At 37.2% G+C, this 20565-nt stretch overlaps 1 protein-coding gene across 1 annotated transcript in view; it reads left to right on the forward strand.

The window, feature by feature from the left end:
- LOC753090 (ras-related protein Rap-2c) overlaps window positions 1–20565 on the forward strand; it is a 38291-nt gene that overhangs the window by 12140 nt on the left and 5586 nt on the right. The gene's annotated exons all lie outside the window — the stretch shown is intronic.

A 20565-nucleotide genomic window follows, 5' to 3' on the forward strand; every position in this document is an offset into this window, starting at 1 on the left:
CGCTTTTGAGAAATTCACGTTATCTTTTACACAAAAACATTTTATTCCTGTTTTTTCTTCCCTCTCTGGTTTCCACATTTTTTAGTTTTAGAGTGACTTCTATAGAAACATCAACCACACAGAGCCTTACGAAATGTCTGTATGGTTTTTATGTCTACATTGTTTGCGTGGGAAACTGCACAGACAAGCTAACCTCTACCCCTATTGACTATTGTAAACTACGGTTAGCTAAAGATTGCTAGCCTGGCTACAAGACTAAAGCTATTGTTTGTACCACATGATGCATGCTCCTCTGCAGAGCTTGAACATTTTGAGGTCATCGTACTTGATGAGATATTGTTTCTCTTTCAGTTTTCTTACATGTAGCTTTGATGAAATCATAGGTAACAATATTTTACAATGAAGAGAAAAATACATGCTCTCTTGGAATTTGAGGATCTCCAGAAAGCATGTTTCAAACCAATATTTCTAGACCAATACACTAGACCCCTGTATATTTGCCACACTTGACCCAGGTGAGGTAAATGTGTATCTGGTAGGATTATTACTTGAAATACACTGTGGGCTGATAAGGCTGCCGGAGCTAAAGCTAGGGTAATAATTTACAAAGCTCTTTGGAAGCGCATAGAGATGTTATTTCATGACGTATTATGCGCTATACAAGAACTGAACTATTATTATTATTATTATTATTATAAAGAGTTCTTAAAAACAAAAACAGTTGCAATAGCATATCAAGACATTATAATGTACATGTACATGTAGGCCACTTGTCTGAATTTCTCCTTTGAAGGCTACAGTATATCAAGAGTTGTGTTTTCCCTGCGTGGATGGAGTTGCCTCCTGTTTTGACTGACTTGGATAAAGACTACCTAATACATTTATTATAGGACATAAATCTTTTTCATCAAGAAGTGGATCACTGCTTGGCTAGGTTAGCCTCTACGATACCTGTAATATTTGAACTTCTATCAACCCTGTATCAATACTATAATGAACCTCTCTTCTCTTGTATTGGGTCATGAAGCACAAGGCCATTGTGTATTGAAGCAATAGATCAAAGTCAATTGTAAGGGTTGTATAGGGAAGCGCCAGTAGCTATATACCAGTAAGCCTTGCTTTTCACAAGTCATTGTCCTCTCTATAAAGCATCAATAGCAATAAAGAGGGGGTAAACTCCCCCCCCCCCCCCCCCTGTTTATCAGAGTACACAATAACACCTGCATGAGGTGGACATAAACATGTACACTGTAAGTAGGCCTACTGGTCATCTCCATTGACTCTCCTTATTGTAGGACTGTGGCTGTGCTTGTGGTTTTTAAGTTCTTCTTGTTGGAAGCATTGCAAATATACAGTACAGTGTACGTACTTCTTGGACCCTTTGGGCTTTATCTTTGCTTCTTTCCAACTCTCAGGTTATAAACCTGTTTACTACTACGACACTGTACGTACAGGGCTACAAATGATGTTAGCATCATTTACAAATGCCTGACTTAATATGTACATGTACCTGTACATTGTACATAATGTAGATTTTGGGATAAAACTGCAATCTTTTAAAGAGAAGGTTGAGTTCTGGGAAGAGGTGAAAACTAATTTATGAACTTTATCATTCTTATTATGCAAGTGTGGAAGAACATCAGATAAGACATGTTCCCTGAAAAGCATGGCTCTTCAAATGCCTTCATATTCTAAAAATTTCATGTTCATGGTAAAACTCGGGGGGGGGGGGGGTAGGTTTTTTATGCCACGTGTTCGTGCAGTCCCATATACATCTTTCTGTGTACAGTGTTTGTAACTTTACCAAGACTTGGCCAAATTTCTTATCCTTTTGATGATTTCAGAACCTTGCAATACACACAATGTATGCTAGATGATCAACCTTTTCTGGTCAATTCCACACCGTTTCTTTCACAATGCAATCGCATGACCAGAACTCAACTTCATCTTTAAAGCATTTGTTTTTTCTATAAAAATTGTTTTAACATCCCCCAAATTCATGTTCTTGTATGAAAAAACGAAAATGAGTAAATTATTTCATATCAAAGGATTCAGAGCCAGCAGAGAAGTTACACATTGTCACAGAGCAATGCACATTTGTGATTGAAGAGAAAGGCAAATATAATGGTGGTGGTACTGATTACTGAATTGATGTCACATGAGAACTCAAGTTATCCATCACACAAATGCAACTCCTGTGTCTCTCTGCAGATAGGCAAACCCACACTGTATACAAAGTATCAACATGTCTACACCCATCAGTCAGTACTGTATTGCATTTCACATGCGAAAGTTTACTCAGTACTGAGAGGAAAGAAGAAAGGAGAAGGCAATGAAAATAGAGAGATGAGAGAAAGAAATATATATATGCACAGTACTGTGGTGGCAGCAACATAAAGGCTCTATATTCATGTAGCATAGATGGAGAAAAAAAGGGTTGATAAGTAGGAGAGAGAGAGAGAGAGAGAGAGAGAAAGGGGGGGGGGGGGGCAACAGAAACATGTAGGCTGTATTGCATTGCCTGAAATGAAAGTTGAAGTAGTGTATTATTTGTGCAGTAGATTTACAGTAAGGGATCTGTGTCTTGAGGATTGATTTTTCCTGTTTGTTTTTCTCCCTCCCTGCTTATGAAATCCATGATATGAAAAACGATTGCATAGACATTATGCGGGTACATAATTTAGCAGTATAATGAGCCAATCTGGCAACATTTTGCATAAATGCATAGAGGAAAATGTTTTTTTTCTGTCTAGTTGACATTGAAAAATGTATCTTTTTGTGCTGTATCATTGATTATTACCCGTATCAGACATCTGAGCTGGTCATTTACAAAACCGTATTGCCCTAGTTTTCACTAGCAGTGGGAACGGAGGGGTATATTCTTTGTATTTTCCTTGGTCTCCCTGCGCGTATTGACTTTGCGTGTAGAGACGAGTGAAAATATACCTTGGTATTTTCCACGGTCTCGCATTTTCATTGCGCATCTATTAATATTATGCGTACGAGAACCTGCGCACTTTGCATGCACTGTATTGTGACGTAATAATCAAACCAAATACACACTGTTTGTAGTGTATCGAACATTTTGTCAAGCACTGGATGCAAAGTGTTGGTTTGACAAAGTTTGTTCAGTTCTTGAGATTGTCATGGTGGATGTCTGTATTTGCTCTAGATGTCTGATTTGGATAACAATAAAAATATTGACTGGCTTTACTTTCGAGGGATATCAGAAATATTGACCGCGCTAAGACCATATTGCCCTCGTCTTTCGACTCGGGGCAATATGATCTGAGCTTGGTCAATATTTCTGATATACCCCTCAAGGCCAGTCAATATTATATAATTATTGTGTCTGTATGGAGCCAGAAGGGCATTAACTATAGTTTGTTGGTGTAAAACGGTGTGATTTGATTCTTGTTTGGCTCCAAACAGATGATTGATAAATGAATTTATGAGACAAATTTGTCTTCTAAAGTTTCATAATTTCCTGTTATTTTTTTTTGCTTTGCATTCAGAGGTGTTTGGGGTATGGAAATGTGACACCCTCTCCCCCCTACACATCAGTCACCACCATTAAAACTTCTTTGTTCAAATATTATAAAGCCCTAATATTCAAAGAAATAGCATTTTGTATTCACTGACAGAAAAATAGATAAGTGCGTGGGATTGTTTACATGGATCTCTACCCATGGGCATTGTCAGTGTGTTGACACATCAGTGATAATGACAAAGAACTGTCAAATATTTGCTATTTAGCAGCATTTGAATTCCAAGCTTATGGAATTGGATTCAAGGTTGTCTCTTCTCTTTGTTGACTCTAAATCGTCATCCCAAGTTTGCTTTCCTAATAAACAGTGGGCAGTGATTGTGAACACAATCTGCTACCTGGAATACATCAATTAATTGAGAATGTGTAGGAATATGACTCATTCAAAGGGTAGGCATAGTTTCTGGTACATAATAGTCATGTTGTTATCATAATATACGTGTAGTTCTGATATTTGAGGAATGCATAAAACTGAAGATGGTACATACAATGTAAAATGGCTTTCTAGCTTGCAGTGATAGGCTAGTTTTCGAGGACATTTATGATTGGTGATAAAGCATCTAAACTGTACAACTACATGTACATGTACAGTCATTCCAAAGAACCTGAAAAGTAAAGGAACAAATTGTTTCTGACGGACTTTCTAGGAATTTCTTTTTTGATGATTTCAGATTCAAATTCTGCTCATATAGCTACCTGTTCCAAATTCATGGACATTTATTATCTTTGGATTTCTTTGAATGTCTGCATTTGTACATGTACATGTACATGTACATTGTACTTTTAAAGTTTCCTCTTTTACACTACTGTAGGTCCATGGTACTGATTATTAGCCCTGTTGGTTTTGTCTTGATGCATTATTTTGTCGCCCATGGAAGTGTGAACTCCCTATTCTTGAATCAAAGAAACCTGGACTTAACTTGTTAGGAAGGTCAGAGGAGAGCAAGATTTTGATCTGAGTAAGACTTCCTTCCTGTTTCCATGTATCAGCAGCTCTATTCAAGGAACAGTCTTTGATGATGTCATAAAGCACTGAATTGATCAGGCTTTGATAACAGATTAGTCTGTTTATCTGTGATCTCTTCTTGACCTTTTGTCTTGTAGGGGATAGCCCTTGAGCTCAAGATTTATCATCACAGGCTAATACATACAGAGTACATTTGGCCTACACATTATCTGTTCAGAACTGTATTAGCCCAGAAGGGTGTCAACAATGTAAAAAGGAGTCGACTCCCCTCTACATTGTCAATCCCGCATATGAAAAGTACATAGACTTATACAGTGAATTCACACAATGGACACTGGTTTATCCTTAGGCCAATGGTTCTCTATAATCAGTCAAATAAATGCAAAACATGACGTGCAATGTTTTCAATAGATATATTTTTTCTTCAAGAATGTGGATTATTCAGTATGTACAGGTACATGTACATGTAGAGTATTACTTTTAAATTAATGTGAAAATGATTGTGTGTATATAGATTTATTACAGTTTGATATTGTGATAGACTTGTGAATGGTGATGCATATATTTTAATTACAAAAAGTTTTGTAGGAAAGTGTCATGAAATAATTGAAAGTCTGATTCATTGTTAACTGTACATGTCAGTGGTTTTATTTTAATTTATAAGATTATTACACAAAAATCAGGATACATACTGCTCGTTGAAACCTATTGCAGTACATGAAGGTGTGTACATGTAGTCCATGCATGTTCCACGTACCAAGCATGCCTACAAACTAATGTTTGTAAGTTTGTACTTGTTATCGTGTCTAGAATAGGCACTAAAATGTACATGTATCATGGCATTACTGGTGAGCATTGTGTGCATGAAGTAATTGATCTAATGAACCAGGATTAAGAAGAATTAAAGAGGGATCAGTGGAAGAGGAAGAGCTAAACAAACCCTTTGTTTACAAACAAAAGACTGAGATAATCCCCTGCCATCATCACTTACTATCCATCCTCTCAATTAAACTATTAGGGATTATCTTATCTTTATTAAAGACAGCAGCAAACAAACAACTCTGCCCTGATTAATAACCCTTCAAGGTGAATTACATAGAGTATCTGACAGTACTTGAACCCATGTGTGTATTTTTAAAGCCCCCTTCCCCTTCAGACCAAAGAATAATTTTTTCCTACCTTTTCTTATAGGGAGTGGCTTGTCAGATATTTTTTTATTTTTTTAATTTTTGTTATGTTTAAAGTACATGTAGCAAGTCTTAATACCTGTACATGTTATATTTTTGTTTCTGTTGCTCGTCAGAGATTTTTTGTTTTTTGTTTTTCTTGTGCCCACCTCCCATTGGAAAAACACCCTCTGAATTTGAGCCCTACTGCCACCTCTGGCTCTGCCTTGTGGATATTTGTGAGGGTTGTTTGGTAGATACCTTCCTCAGTAGATTTAACCGTTTTAAAGTCCTTATATATGTAATAAATTAGTGTTTAAAAGAGAATCTTGTATTCCTTTATATCATTATTTCTAGACTCAACTTAATATCTTTGTGACAGTGTACAGTACAACATGTATAAACTGTATGTACTAAAGTTGGATATTTGGTAAAGAAATCACTTTCAGTATAAACTTTTAGCCAAGACAGTGATATCCCAATCTTGCTGTTCTTTATCAAACTTAATTCAAGTTTATGAAAAAAGTCCCTGAAGGAAATACACTGTTTTTGGAAAAGTTTTGTCAAGATTGACTTTCCTTCCTAGAGCTCTGAAAGCATCACTTAAAAATTAAGATGGAGTTTCCAGGTCCTTATACAGAGTAGCATGTCTGTGTACTCTAAGAAGCCTTGGAACATGCTGGTGTTCGACTTCAAGTGGCTTTGTGAAATATAAAGTGACAGAGATAGAAGAGGTTTTTATGATGAGCTTTCAGTGGATCTGGGGATCATTAGAGGACTCGGTGAGAAGACTCCTCATTTGTCTTCATTATAATACTGTTTGGATGGACGGCCAGTGAGCTCCATGCATTGGCTGCTGCCGCCAGCGTATAATGCAGACAAAAGCAATTTCTTCAGTCTTCGAAGTGCCAACTATCTCATGCTTTCTAAGGGAGTGGAGGGAAGGAAGCGGACCTTACCAGATGCATTCTGCACAGCTATGACTGATAAAATTAAGATAATGGTTTGATCTTCTTTAGATACCTACACTGTATGTGCATGCTTTTGATAGAAATTGACTAACAAACCGCCATGAATGGAAAATACATTGTAGCATAGAAAAGTGGACAAGGAAACAAATACATGTACAGTATATGGCTTAGATTTAAAATAGAAGAAAGCAGTTTACTTTGATTTCAACTGTGGTCTGGATTAATAGGCATTGGTTTCAAGCTTTTAATTTTATTCCACTGAGAGTACAAAAAAACAACTTAATCATCTGCTCAGAGCTAGAAGGGCATTAAAGGTACTATGTCCCTTTCGCAGCCAACCTCAAATTCTGTAGAACTTTGCAGGAATTATGAATGTGTCATGTATGTCCTATCTGTGAAATTTAAACGTTAGTAGTGTCCTCATATTCAAATTATGCAAGGAAACCCGTTTACTTGCTAGACTTCACTGTCAGACACTATTGAGTGACTGACTGGCTTTTTTCTTCTTTGGTAATAACATACATGAAAAGAGTTGTAAAGGGTACATGAGCATTTGTCTACATCAATAACCCACTTCTTGTGATGGCCAAGATTAAACTGATTGAATCTTTGCGCAGCATAAAACGTATGAAAAATTCGGTACAATTGTCTGAAAATCAAGACTATTACTTTTGGGCTCTATAGCCCTAAAGTTGATTTGACAACTAATAGTCGTTATTTTCCCACTTGAAGACATTTTCAAGCCCAACCTTTTTTAGGGAAGTTCTAAATTATTATTATCTTTCAAATGCAGTTGGAATTTAACTTTTTCATTTTTTTGGCCTGCAAATGGGACATAGTACCTTTAACTAGATTGTTATATTAATTTCAAAATGCCCTTCTGTCGTATGCAGTGAGCAATGTATGTTTGTGTGAGAAGGACTTTGGAAGGAATAAGATACTGAATACATCAAAGCCTGACTCAGGGCCAATCAGGTATTGAACGACTACGGACGATGCGACCGCAGTATATTCACGTGCGTGCAACATACGTTTTTGAAGTCCATTCGTTTGCGTGCAGTTGTCCAAAAGAAGTCGTAGATGGCGTTAACCAGTATTTGCCATGCTACACCCCCTTTAAGTAATCCATAGAGTCTGGCATGCACTTTATTGCATGTCCCAGACTCCCATGTGTGTCTGGTACTAGCTGATGTATAGCTGTGATTGAACGAACGAACCACATTTGCACTCCCCAATAATAAGCATTCTTATTGATGAACCAACCAAAAAAACGCCCCATTAGCAGTACGCTTCATTTGCTTCCACACTTAAGTTCTCAACCAATTTTCTAGTCGATTTCAAGACAAAGCGGTTTCTTGGCTAAAAATAGAGTTTGTGACCTTTCATGGAAAACTTCATTCAACCCGGGCCCAATGTAAGATTGATTGGGAATGCTTCTGACTTCAGGCTCGCTGGATGAATGCACCTGCAATGTAGAATATGTGCTTTCCAGATAGACTAGCTATCCTATGGAGTAAACTGTAATCCAACAGTAACGCTTCCTGAAGCAGTTTGCAAACTTTGCGTATACATGTATTGATGTAGCATGCCGTAAGCAGTCCTAAGCAATATTATCACAGTGTTTTAGCTAGCTAGTGAATGTTAAAGATAAAGGTGAGTTCTGGTAATGCGATTGCATTGTGAAAGAAAAGTTGTGGAATGGATCAGAAAAGTTGATCACATGTAGCATGTAAGTATTGGTATGTAATGCAAGGTTCTGGAGTCATCAAAATCATCATAAATTTGACCCAGTCTTGGTAAAGTAACAATTAATCACTGTACACAGAAAGATTTATATGGGACAACACAAATGGTGTCGGGGGCTAGTACTACCTTGATTTCCTTATCTTTCTATGCTCATTACTTAGCCAGTATACATTTTCTTCCAAAATTGTTTGGCACGTGACATTTATTTGTAATCTTGAACATTCAGTGTAAGTTTTGTTAGATTCTGTGAGAATTCATTTTCTTTTTTTTACCAGAATTCAAGTTTATCTTTATCCTTTGAGATTCTGCATTTTGTGGGGAACCTTGTGAGATCCTTCACATGCCCAACGTGACATTACATACATGTATACATCTTGTCACATACAACTAGAAGAGTAATAGGGATAGTACTTCAGGGTAGAGAAGCACCAACTATCAGCCATAAACAAGGTCAGGCACTATTATCATTCTCTTGGGTCCTTCAAAGGCAGCTCCAAGTCCTGTACATTTCCTCTCTAATCACACAGAAAATGTTGATGCTTCAAAGTTTAAACATGATTATTGTGAGCTTTTTAGAATTCTTAGAAGTCATTAGTCTTTGGAGAATGCAATAACCTTTGAAGTTCTGCACTTTTGAGAACCTCATGAAATCCTTGACATACACTGTACTCCATATCGGACATGATGACTTCTTGTGGCCAATGAGAAGAGTCATGGAATCAAAGCTTTGTATACTGAAGCACTTGATGCCAGAAGTTCTGTACTGTCTGGAGTTCTGCACTGTCTGGGGTGGTGAAGTGCTGTGAGTATTGGTCAAAACCAAAGTCAAGTGCAATTAATGTTCCTCTCAGGTTCTTTACTCACGCAGTAGAGTTGCATCAAACATGATTACCTTCTTAGCATCCATTAACCTCAGGTTCTGCACTTTTGAGAGCATTCATGACATCCTTGTCAAGTCTCATGTAGGGGAGGACAATGGGACTTGCCATCGACTTGAAGGGCTAATGCAGATGCTTTTGGCATACTTACATTTACTGTAATAGGCCTGTTTTCATCAGCTCGAGATTGCCAAATACCCCACTATTTCAACTATCCTGATCGCAAATTATCCAGTTACTTTGCGTCTTCATCAGCCCGCAGTTGCAATTAGCGGGATATTTGGTCGGGATTATCATCCCAAGATATCTTAGGATAGTGTGCAAAATATCCAGCTATTTGTCCAGTGCGTCTTCACCAGACCGAAGACTCGCACGATGCGCGAACGCTGAGCAAAACATCTCAAGCTAATTTCTCAAGGTCGAGTTTCAAGTTTCGAGGTCGAATCTCGAGCTGATGAAGACGCGATTTGTAACTTCGGGATTATTTCCCAAATCAGTAATAGCGGGCTATTTGGCAATCTCGAGATGATGTAGACGCGCCTATTGTCCCAAGAGCTCTCTCTGGGATGATGAAATGCATATAATGTATGAGCGAAAATCCCAGGTCAGATACAATTACTATCCCTCCTCCTATAAAGGTTAAGTGCAGTTCTAGGCTCCCTGTCTATTCACCATTTATGCACATGTTTTTTTTTCTACAAAAAAAAAGATTTTGTTATGATTTTATCAAATATAAGCCCACACAGTGTCAGTAACTCTCGGTGTCTTACCAATACCTTAACCAAATTAAGTCCATTTTTACTTTAAAGTACGTCCGTGTAAATATTTTTCCATTTGGAACTTTAACAAATCACATAATATTGATTTCACACCAAGAAACATTTTGAAAATGTAAGAATTCAATTTGAACTTGAACTAAATTATGTGAATTTTTACAGCAAGTTTAGATCCGGCACCCTCAAAATATCACATGTAATGTACATAAATTAAGCTTAGTGCATGGAGAAGTCTCTAGTTTGACAGTATTTTGATATACATGTAAGAGTGAGCATTCTGTGTCTTGGGTCTTACTCCCAGACACATCTGATGTGAGATGGGAGGACTTTGTCTGTATCTAATCCAGATTTCAATGTTCTCCCATCTCCTTCCAAAATCGTATCATATGGATCTAAGTATTAGGCAAATTCAAGGTCAGGAGTAAATTATTCCCCCTAGGCTCTTCACGGCTAATGGATGTTATACTCAGCATGCACCACACTCATACCCCTTTCATATTCACTGCTAAAGAGGGTCAAGTCCAATCCGACCCAAAAGTAAGCCAATAATTTGAATGATGTCGGTAGTACTTCATCCTACACTTATTTTGGTATCTAGTCTCTGTAGGGCTTGACACTAGCAGGCATCTGGGATGCATGGGTGCCCATAATCTAAATAGTCCAAACCCCCTAATTTTGTACCGGTAGGGTTCATTCATACAGACTTTAAAATTGTCATTCTGGACCTTTTTTGAAAAATGTGAGCTCATGTGGAGCCCTGCAGGCTATCCTGGCTCTAATAGTAGACAATGTCGTCTGGAGCCAGAAGAACGTTAACTGTGTGTAAAATAAAGTTAATGCTTTTTTTGGCCCTGAACAGACAGTGTGATGTGTATTTTGCTTGCACCTTTGAACATTAGACAGCTGTAGCATATTTTGGGTACAATTACAGATCTAGTCAGTGGCTGTAGCTGATACTGCAGACTTGACTTGACTCTATGTGAAAACAGTATCATTCCTTTGTCCCATGTAGAAGATGTACAAAACCACAACCATTATCACTAACCGGCCTTTGATGATGACAAGCAAAGGAAATGGGCAACCATCGTTGTCTTGCGCCACAATTACTGAAGACCTCTTTTAAGCTAATTGGACATCTTTGCCACAAATTTGTCCTATTTGATCAAGTTATTGGGTTATTGTGATGTCGTTGTGCCCGAGGTGTCTTTGTGGGATATGCATGTACATTGTACATGTACACGTGTCATCGTAGAGCTTGCATGTTTGGAGTTAGTTTTGAATACAAAATGAAGCATATGATCTGTTTGGAGCCAGAAGGGTGTTAGGCCATGTAAAAAATATACATGTTTAGCGTCCCCGCCCGCTTTCTTTTTTGGGGGCTGCCTCCTATTTTTTTTTTTTTTCTGAATTTTTTTTTGAATTTTTTTTAAAAGAAAAAACAAAAACAAAAAACACTGCTAAAATGGATCTATTGTCGGCGGCCGTCATGAATAGCCCTACTGACAGGGAAAATGTACCGAGAGGCCATTTTGAGCGGCCATTTTGAAGAAAAAAAGGGCCTCCTCCTCCTTCCTATTTTTCAAAAAAACAGGACGCTAAACATGTTTTTTATTTTATTTGGCCTTAACGTGTACTATGACATGTACATGTAAAGTTATCACCCTTCTGGTTCTGAACAGTCAATATTAGACTTCTATTACAACATCACTGAATGTACAATCATAATTCATACAGACAGCTTGAAATATCAAGCTACATTTTTAGGGGAAAAGAGTGAGGGGAATTAAAGGAGAAATACCCCTTTATGAGAAAAATAAAAGGTGAATGAACTTTAGAGGTCTCTGAATGATAGAACATTAAAATGGTGCCAACATTGCAGCCAGCACATTTCCGTACATCTTAAACACAAATAATAATGTGGCCATGTGTAAGTAAAAAGGGTGACAAACAAGAAGCCTGCAGTGTTATCCTATTCTATCTATGCCAAGTGTGTCCTCAATACATCCATAATGTGCTTTGTTTACACTAGAGCTTTATTCAGACACAATTTGGTACACTGTACACATTTTCATGCACATGCACCTTCTCGAAAGACTACTCTAGCAGCAAAACTAAGTGAGTAATTTAGTGACGAGAGGCTGTATTTGAGGGTTAAAACAAAGCCTGCACAAAATCTTTATCTAATAGCTATTTGACTAATGTAATTTTAGTGGAAAGGGTGCTGTATGAATTGCTGCTATTATGATTCTTGACTTTCTTGTATTATTTTTGTATACTCAATGTGATGAAAGATACAGAAATGGAAAGCAGATATCACTCATCTCATTTGGCTAGTAACATACTTTCAATTTGAATGGTTACTTCTTTGTGACAAATTTAGTACAAAAACTATTTTTGTTCTCTCTTTGATTTTGAAAAAATTGGGGGATGGGGGTGGGGGCAGATTTTCTATTATAATTTCCACCTTTTTGTTGTATGGTGCATTATTAGCAAAACCTAATTACATGTAAGTTGTCTGAAGCCTCGTGTTAATCTGAGGTCATGTGTATTTGTTTTCCCCTTGTGCGAATAGGCCTGTCCTCATCAGCTCGAGATTGCCAAATATCCCGATCGCAAATTATCCAGTTAGTTTGCGTTTTCATCAGCCCGAAGTTGCAATTAGCGGGATATTTGGTCGGGCGATCATTCCAAGATATCTTGGGATAGTTTGCAAAATATCCCACTATTTGGCAAAAAATCCTGCTAATTTGTCCTGTGCGTCTTCACCAGCCTGAAGACTTGCACTATGAGCAAACTCTAAGCAAAATATCTTGAGCTAATTTCTCAAGGTCGAGTTTCAAGTTTCGAGGTCGAAGACGCGATTTGTAACTTCGGGATTATTTCCCAAATCAGAAATAGTGGGCTATTTGGCAATCTCGAGCTGATGAAAACACGACTAATGTGATACTTGTGACTGAAGATTTGGAAATCAGTTTTGGGGTACTTAACCTGCAGGATTCTAAGAAGGGATGTAGCGAGCTGTAGAACAAAGCCAATGGGTAGTTGGTATTACAGAATGGGGTCAGATAGTTTGAGGGTAGATAAAACATGAATGTCAATGGTATACCCTTAGAATCAAAGAGGATTCTATGTCTGATGTGGGATGGTAGGGGATTATTGAATGTCACTCCATGCATCCGGGTGAGGTGTTTAGTTACAGTACTGCCTTTGGTTTGCCAGTGCCGTATAGAAGACTGCTGTTGCCCTTTTATCTGTTCACAACACAATACTCGTAAAGGTCTAGAAATAATAGTAAGGTTTTTAATATTATCTTCTCCATTGTACCTGTACAATTATTTTTACATGTACTTTATAAAATACACAATACATCGTGTTTGAATCATTAAAGTACTTTTGAACAGGATACTACATTAACTATAGTGAAATGTGATCCATACATTCATTACTTTGACATACGTTCATGTAGGTGAGTGTTCAGCAAGGCCAAAGGCGTACTGTTTTTTCGAAAAATAGGAAGGAGGAGGCCCCTTTTTTTTTTTTTTTCTTTCAAAATGGCCACTCAAAATGGCCACTCAAAATGGCCGCTCGGTACATTTTCCCTGACATTCTGGCTTTTTTTTCAAGATGGCAGCCAATAATTTTTTATTTTTTTTAAAAATCAGAAATAGATCCATTTTAGCAGTGTTTTTCATGTTTTTTTTTCTTTAATAAAAAAAATAAATAAAACAAAATTTCAACAAAAAAAAAAAAAATCAAAAAAAATCAAAAAAATAGGAGGCGGCCCCAAAAAAGGAAGCGGGCGGGGACGCTAAACAGGTATATTTTGTTTACATGGCCTAATGCCTTTGACACAAATCTAAATGTATAATGTATTACATTATTCACACAAAGTCTATGTAGGTATTACCTTGTAAATTTGGCTCTGTTTTATAATTATTTGTAGACCTAAATTTAGGAAATATACTAATTATAATCAAGGACATTTCAGTGAATCTATTTTAAGATCTGAGACATGCATGATGGATAGCAACCTACATGTACGTTTGCAATGGAATTGAACAGTGTGGTTAAAGTAGAGACCCTTGAATTGGACCCTGTGTGACTTTGTGTGGTTGATAAATAATAGGGTCAAAAGCTCAGACCATTCTGTGTTTTCTTACCACTAGTCACCATCATACATACGTAAGTACATACAGTAGATACAGGCAGAGTCTAGAGGGAGAAGAGAAAGTGGTGACTAGTAGGAATGTCTTTGAATGCTTGGTATTGTCAGAATTGGGATTAATCCCGGGATTAGACTGGATTGGGTATTAGTCATCAGTCTGACTTATCCTCGCCTCAAGGCTACATGCATTTTTGTCCTCAAATATAAATATTCTTTGAAATAAATGTAGAGAGTATTGTTAGAAAGTAGAAACTTATTATAATATTACTTTGTTATTTAAAAGTAACAGTACTGTACATGTACACTGTAGTACATGTATGTACCCCTCCCCCTTTTTTTTTCCTCTCTCTCTTTATATACAGTGTATCTCTCTCTCTCTCTCTCTCTCTCTCTCTCTCTTTCTCTTTCTCTTTCTCTCTCCCCTTCTCTTCTCTTCCTATTTCTCTCTCTTTCTCTTTCTTTCTCTTTCTCTCTTTCTCCTCCTTTCTCTCTTTCTCTCTCTCTCTCTCCCTCTCTCCCTCTCTCCCTCTCTCTCTTTCTCCCTCTCTCCCTTTCTTTCTCCTTTTCTCTCTGTCTTTCTTCCCTTTCACGGCTCTACCCCTTCTCAGCTACAATGTAGCAGCTCAAGTTGGTTTATTTCCTCTTTCCCCTTTAATTTCTATGGGCCCTTAGCCCCTTTAACAGTCTTACAGTCTTACATGTACCTTGATCATAATGCTAGAGTAATGTGATAGCAGATACATTCTGTACACTGTACATGTACATGTAGCTATAAACCAATGTACTACACTTCCTTCAAGTTAACGCACTTTCATACTGGTTCTTCAACCAAACCAAAAATAGTTTTGTTTCCTACATCATGTCTACAACAGTTATCAGAAATTCATAGTTTCATAGTTTGAAAAAATGGAAAGTGGTATGGTAGAGAGAGGGAGAGAGAGATGTAAGCCAAGTACCAGTACCATTATACTTGTTATCCGATTCTTTGATGTCTCACTTTATCACATGTCTCCGTGCACAGTATCTGCCAATCCATATATATTTCCTGAACATGGGGTCATGCAAGGTCATGTGCCGTAAATAGGCTGGTAGGTTCACCCTGTTTATAGGGTCAACTGGAGTATAAACAACAAAACATGGGCTAGTCTGTGGGTTCAGACTCACACAAATGCATGTCTAGCCTGCAAGTAAGACTTTGCTTTGATATGTAAACAAATAAATCATAGGGATTTACATGTAGACTCTATTTATGCTTCAAAACAAATATCAATACAGCCTTGAGTCTAGCCTAACTTTGTCAGTCTTTTTATCACAGACATCAAGTTGTATTACCAGTTCCATGGTTTTGTCTAGAATTATAGCTCATCTGATTTGCATTATACTATGCACATGTACATGTAGTTGACACGGTTTATTATCCTTGCAAGCTGAAACTGCAACATGATTCTTTCTTTCACTGTGCTACTTCAAGCCTTCAAGGGGGAAGTCTACCTGAATAACTGGGTTTTGATAAAAGCAGAAAAATGACAAACAAATTGGTAAAAGTTTGTGTAATATCCAATTAAAAATAGGAAAGTCATGAATGTTTATATGTTGTCATCAGTGAAACACAAATTGGCAACTCTGTGACTTATCTTGCAGGCTCCTCTTCAATTTTCTTTGGACAGAAAATGTCATTAACTTTCATCACCCTCATCACCTTCATTATCATCATCATCATCATCACATTCATCAACTGTTCTTGTCCAAATTCAAGAAGTGTAACATTAAAAGTTTATATAAAAGGTGTGATACTGATATGCTCAACCTTGGCCAAAACAACAAACTCAAAGAGCAATGTACAATGTACATGAACATTACTGTCTTGTCATCTTGCAATCTGTTACTTGTTTACTTTCACTATGCCTCTGGTAAAATGCTTGTTCATTTGATCAAGCTTGATTGCATTTCATATTTCCCACTTCTCTTGCTCCACTGCTTACCTCTACTCTCAGCGACCCCATCATCTGATTTAGTTTGACAGCCGACCAAATATTCGACGCCCCCAATCGCAAAATTTGTCTCTGCTCCAACGCTAGCGTTAACGATAATCATGCGACAAGTCAGGCGTGGACCTGATGAGTTCTATGGCCAGTGAAGAGAAACATCATTATGGCCAGTCTTCATTTGTCTTTTGTTTATATATATATGTCTCCAATTTTTTTGCCCCATCCCCCCCCCCCCCCCCCCCCCCCCCCTCTCTCTCTGGTAAAGTCATTACTTTTTTCTTTGCTTTTGTAATTTTGGCTTTTTCTCTGAAATTGCCATTAACATCTTTTGGTTGGCTGATTGCATCTTGAAATGACCAACTGACTGATTACTTGATGTGTTTTTGCCATTCTCAGACCTGATTATCCCCTGTGAGCATTCACTGATGTTTCTTGATCCGAGATGTTATTTAGCTACTTCTTCTTCATAACCTTGCATGGACCATTGGGGGAAATACTACAACTCCATGGGACTTTAGTCCTTGTGAAAACATGTTTATTTGACCAAAAGCAAAAATCCATAGATGACGATTCAAACTTTGTAGACATGTTTATTTGAGCAAAAGCAGAAATCCATAAAAAAAAAAAAAAAAAAAAAAAAAAAATGAATAATTTTTTTTTTAATAAAAAAAATAAAATAGAAATAAATAATTAGAAATAAATCAATAAATCAATAAAAATAAACAAACAAAAACAAAAAAAGCAACACCAAAAAAAAATCTTGTGGTCCTGAAAAAATGTGATTAAATTGTTAACATATTTCAATGGGATTTTGGTGAACTTGTACTTATACAGTGTATACCTGTATGGCAATTTTGGGAAGCGATGCCCAGAATGCTACCCTTCTTGCAGGCTTTACATTCATATCTCTTCTTTTGTAGTCATGTCAGCTATAAATAAACATGAATAGTGATATTGCATTGATTATCCATGCCCTTAGTATGAACTTTACCAGCTACATGTAATACATTATAGCATCAAGTTACTTTTGCTTTCGAAGAAAAAGTTTACAGGAACCAGGAAGCTCAAGATAAATTAATGATTGAGGCACTTAAAGCTAAATGTCAGACTTTTATAAGCCACACTACGTACATAGTATGGTTTATAAAAGTCTGACATTTAGGCAAAAAGAACCAAGTCTAGTCGTTCTCAAGCCCATGCATCAGGTATCCCCTAGAATACAAGGAATCAGGAATCCAGTCCAAATTCATTCCTGTTTGTTGTAGTGTGAAAAAAAAGCCATAAAGTTGAACGCCTCTTGTCGTTTTTGCATGGTTTGTTTTATGGCGGGTAGTTTGTGGTATAGGTGTGATATCCCTCGTTTATGTCCATGTCAGTATACATAGTAATGGCTTCATTCATCAATTGATGCTTTTAGTAGGAAACACAGCAGTAGTATAACTATAACAACAGGTTGCTGAGGAAATAACATGTGTATCTAACATGTGTATGTGTATTGGCTAACCTGATGTATAAGTGATATCTTGTCATAAATTGGTTGTTTTTTATTTGGGATTGCATTTGTCATTCATACCTTCTTGTGGATTATATTATTTCATACCAATATGATGCCCAGGCAATTATTCTGATTGGTAGACCTACATGTTTTGGCTAAGGAAATGTACAGTATAAGGAAAGGGCCTACCAGTAGTTTATAAAGATGATGTACAGTATATTATTTTGCTTATTCTTAGATTTAGATAAACCGTCTGTTTGGTGCCATGTACAGTGTAGGGCATAAACTGGATGAAACTCTAACATACATGTACAATGTGTATGTATAGAGTAGACACCATTTTGGCTTCAAACAGATTAAATGAGTTCTGTACAATGTGCAGGATAAATGTATCAGTTTCTACTTTCTACAACAATCAAATGTACACTTCATGGTGTATGGGGATAGCTGCGTATGTTGTCAACTGGGAATCTGATTTGTGTTAAACCCATTGACCTGGTAGATAGACCCAAATACTTTTCTTGGTGTTGGTTTACAAATTATTCCTACAGGTTGTACAGAGGTGATGTGCTCACCAGGGAACTACGTACCGGTAGTCTAGAATCCAGCCACCTTTTTGATTTCACAATCTCTTTCTCCTTTCTGATGCACACGCCAAAGATGGCATATTTTATGGCATTTTAATGTTGGCCTGGGAGACATTCTAGTATTGTGATAAAAGGTCTAAGCAAACTTTATGTAAAGATTCTTGCCTTGGTTTCATTCCAGAATAAATGAAGGCAGTATTATAGGCTTGCTAATAAATTCTTGTAGGGCCTTCCATAAAATCTACTCTTGCTTTCATAGAGGTTTAATAAAAGATGTGCTTTTTCGTGTCAAGTCACATAGATCTATTAAAGTTATTGTATAGTCAATCTATTTTCAATATTTGAGGCTAAGCCTACATGTATATGGAAGCATTAATAAAAACCAGCAGTTGACAGTGCAATGATCAAAGCTGCCTTTCATGGAGTAGAGAAAAGTTTGGGGTCATGTCACGATTGCAATTACCATAATGACCCGCTGTGACCCTGACTGAATTATCCAATTGATACCCTGCAGGGTAGCGTGCTGTATGGTAGCTTGGAAGTGAACAGACAGGACACTTTTTTCATATTTTATCATGGAATTTGAGGGGGGCGTGTCTACTTGATCCAACAGGTGTATGAATGAATGCTGGGAAATGAATTGACTGGTCGGTATAGTCTGGATGATACAGTGAATGGTATGGTGTGAGGATGGATTGGTTGGAATCAGTGGACCTAAAGACAAGAGGTGATATTGGTTCTGACCAGAGTCATATATTCACAGAGTTTGGCCAACTTGGTTTCACTGGGTCACAACATGGCATATATTCTTTTGTTTTCTGCTTGCCCAACAAAGCAGTAGTCGCCATATTGTGTCAAACTTGAACTGGGTTGGCCAGACTCTGTGTATAGATGGCTCTGGTTCTGACATGAACCTGGCAAATGGAAGATGTACTTTCAGTGAATGAGATTTCTAGCAAGTTTTCTTCTCCATAGACATGTAGAAGGTCTGTATGTTTTGCTGATCTACTGTACGTGTACACATGTACATGTACATGCCTACTTGCACATTTACATGCCTACTTGCACATTTTTCATGATACAGTCAGACCTGTCTACAAGCGAAGTGGTCTTTGTAGTCAGGTTCCTTTCATACAAATTTCAATGAGAAACCCTTTTCAAGGGAAACAAATAAATGTGGTCTTTGTAGACAGGTTCCTTTAGTACAAGTTTCAATGAGAAACCCTTTTTAAGGGAAACAAATAAATGTGGTCTTTTTAGACAGTTGGGCAGGTATGACTTTATATAAAAACTATTCACATTGAAAAATAATTTAGGTACTGTATGTGGTTTGGGGAGCAAAATTTATGAGTGCAACATTTTCTTGTGTCTTGTATATAACAAAGGGTTCATTCATACACATTCATACATGGCTTTTTTCCCCCTTCATATCATACAACAGTGGAATTTTGACAGCAATATAGAGCCTGTTCACATACATGGACAGCATTACCGTGAGATATGATATAAACATCAACTGTGATCTGTTATCGGAACCTCACTTTGATGTGGGACTGAACCAAAATATCAATTTCATTTGGATCACATTGATTCAAGTCACGTTAATTATAATTCACTTTTAAACAGGCTAAAAAAAAGGTGAGATTTCAATCTTCAATCATTGTTTGAACCTCATAGTTTCTTGTTTGCCACATCAGCATCAGCATAGGGTTTATAATTTATAGTAACCTTTTCTTAGTAATACTACAGTGTAATTCATGTCTCATTCATCCTTGAGTATGATCGACTTGCTTTAATATGTTGTGTATTATAAATGGCTAATTACATGTAGATGTATCAAGACAAACACACTCTAGTGCAACCTTCTGATGCTCTTATTAATGCAGCAATGTATGGACTTTTATTGTTGAATGGATGTTTGTGTTTGTGGTGTAATTACCTTTTGAAGGTAATGTAATCGGCTGATGCAAAGTGGTATACCAGTATTAAAATGGGAAGGTGAGAGGGAGGGGGGGGGGGGATACATATGCAGGGGACGAGAATAAAAACAGAGAAGAGAGAGATAGTAGAGAGTGAGAGAGGGGGGGGGGGTCAATTGTTAGCTCAGTGGGAGGGAAAAAGAGGGCAAAGGAACACCAAAATGATGTACCAATAAAGCATAGAAATAACAAATATATATAGATCATAGAGATGAATCAATCCCATGATGTTAAGAGTTAGGCTTGCATCAAGGTGAAAATATAGTTTGTTGCCGATGTAAATAAACATAGTCATATTGT

Source organism: Strongylocentrotus purpuratus, unplaced genomic scaffold (genome assembly GCF_000002235.5).
Source record: "Strongylocentrotus purpuratus isolate Spur 01 unplaced genomic scaffold, Spur_5.0 spur5_scaffold_12, whole genome shotgun sequence".
NCBI lineage: Eukaryota > Metazoa > Echinodermata > Echinoidea > Camarodonta > Strongylocentrotidae > Strongylocentrotus > Strongylocentrotus purpuratus.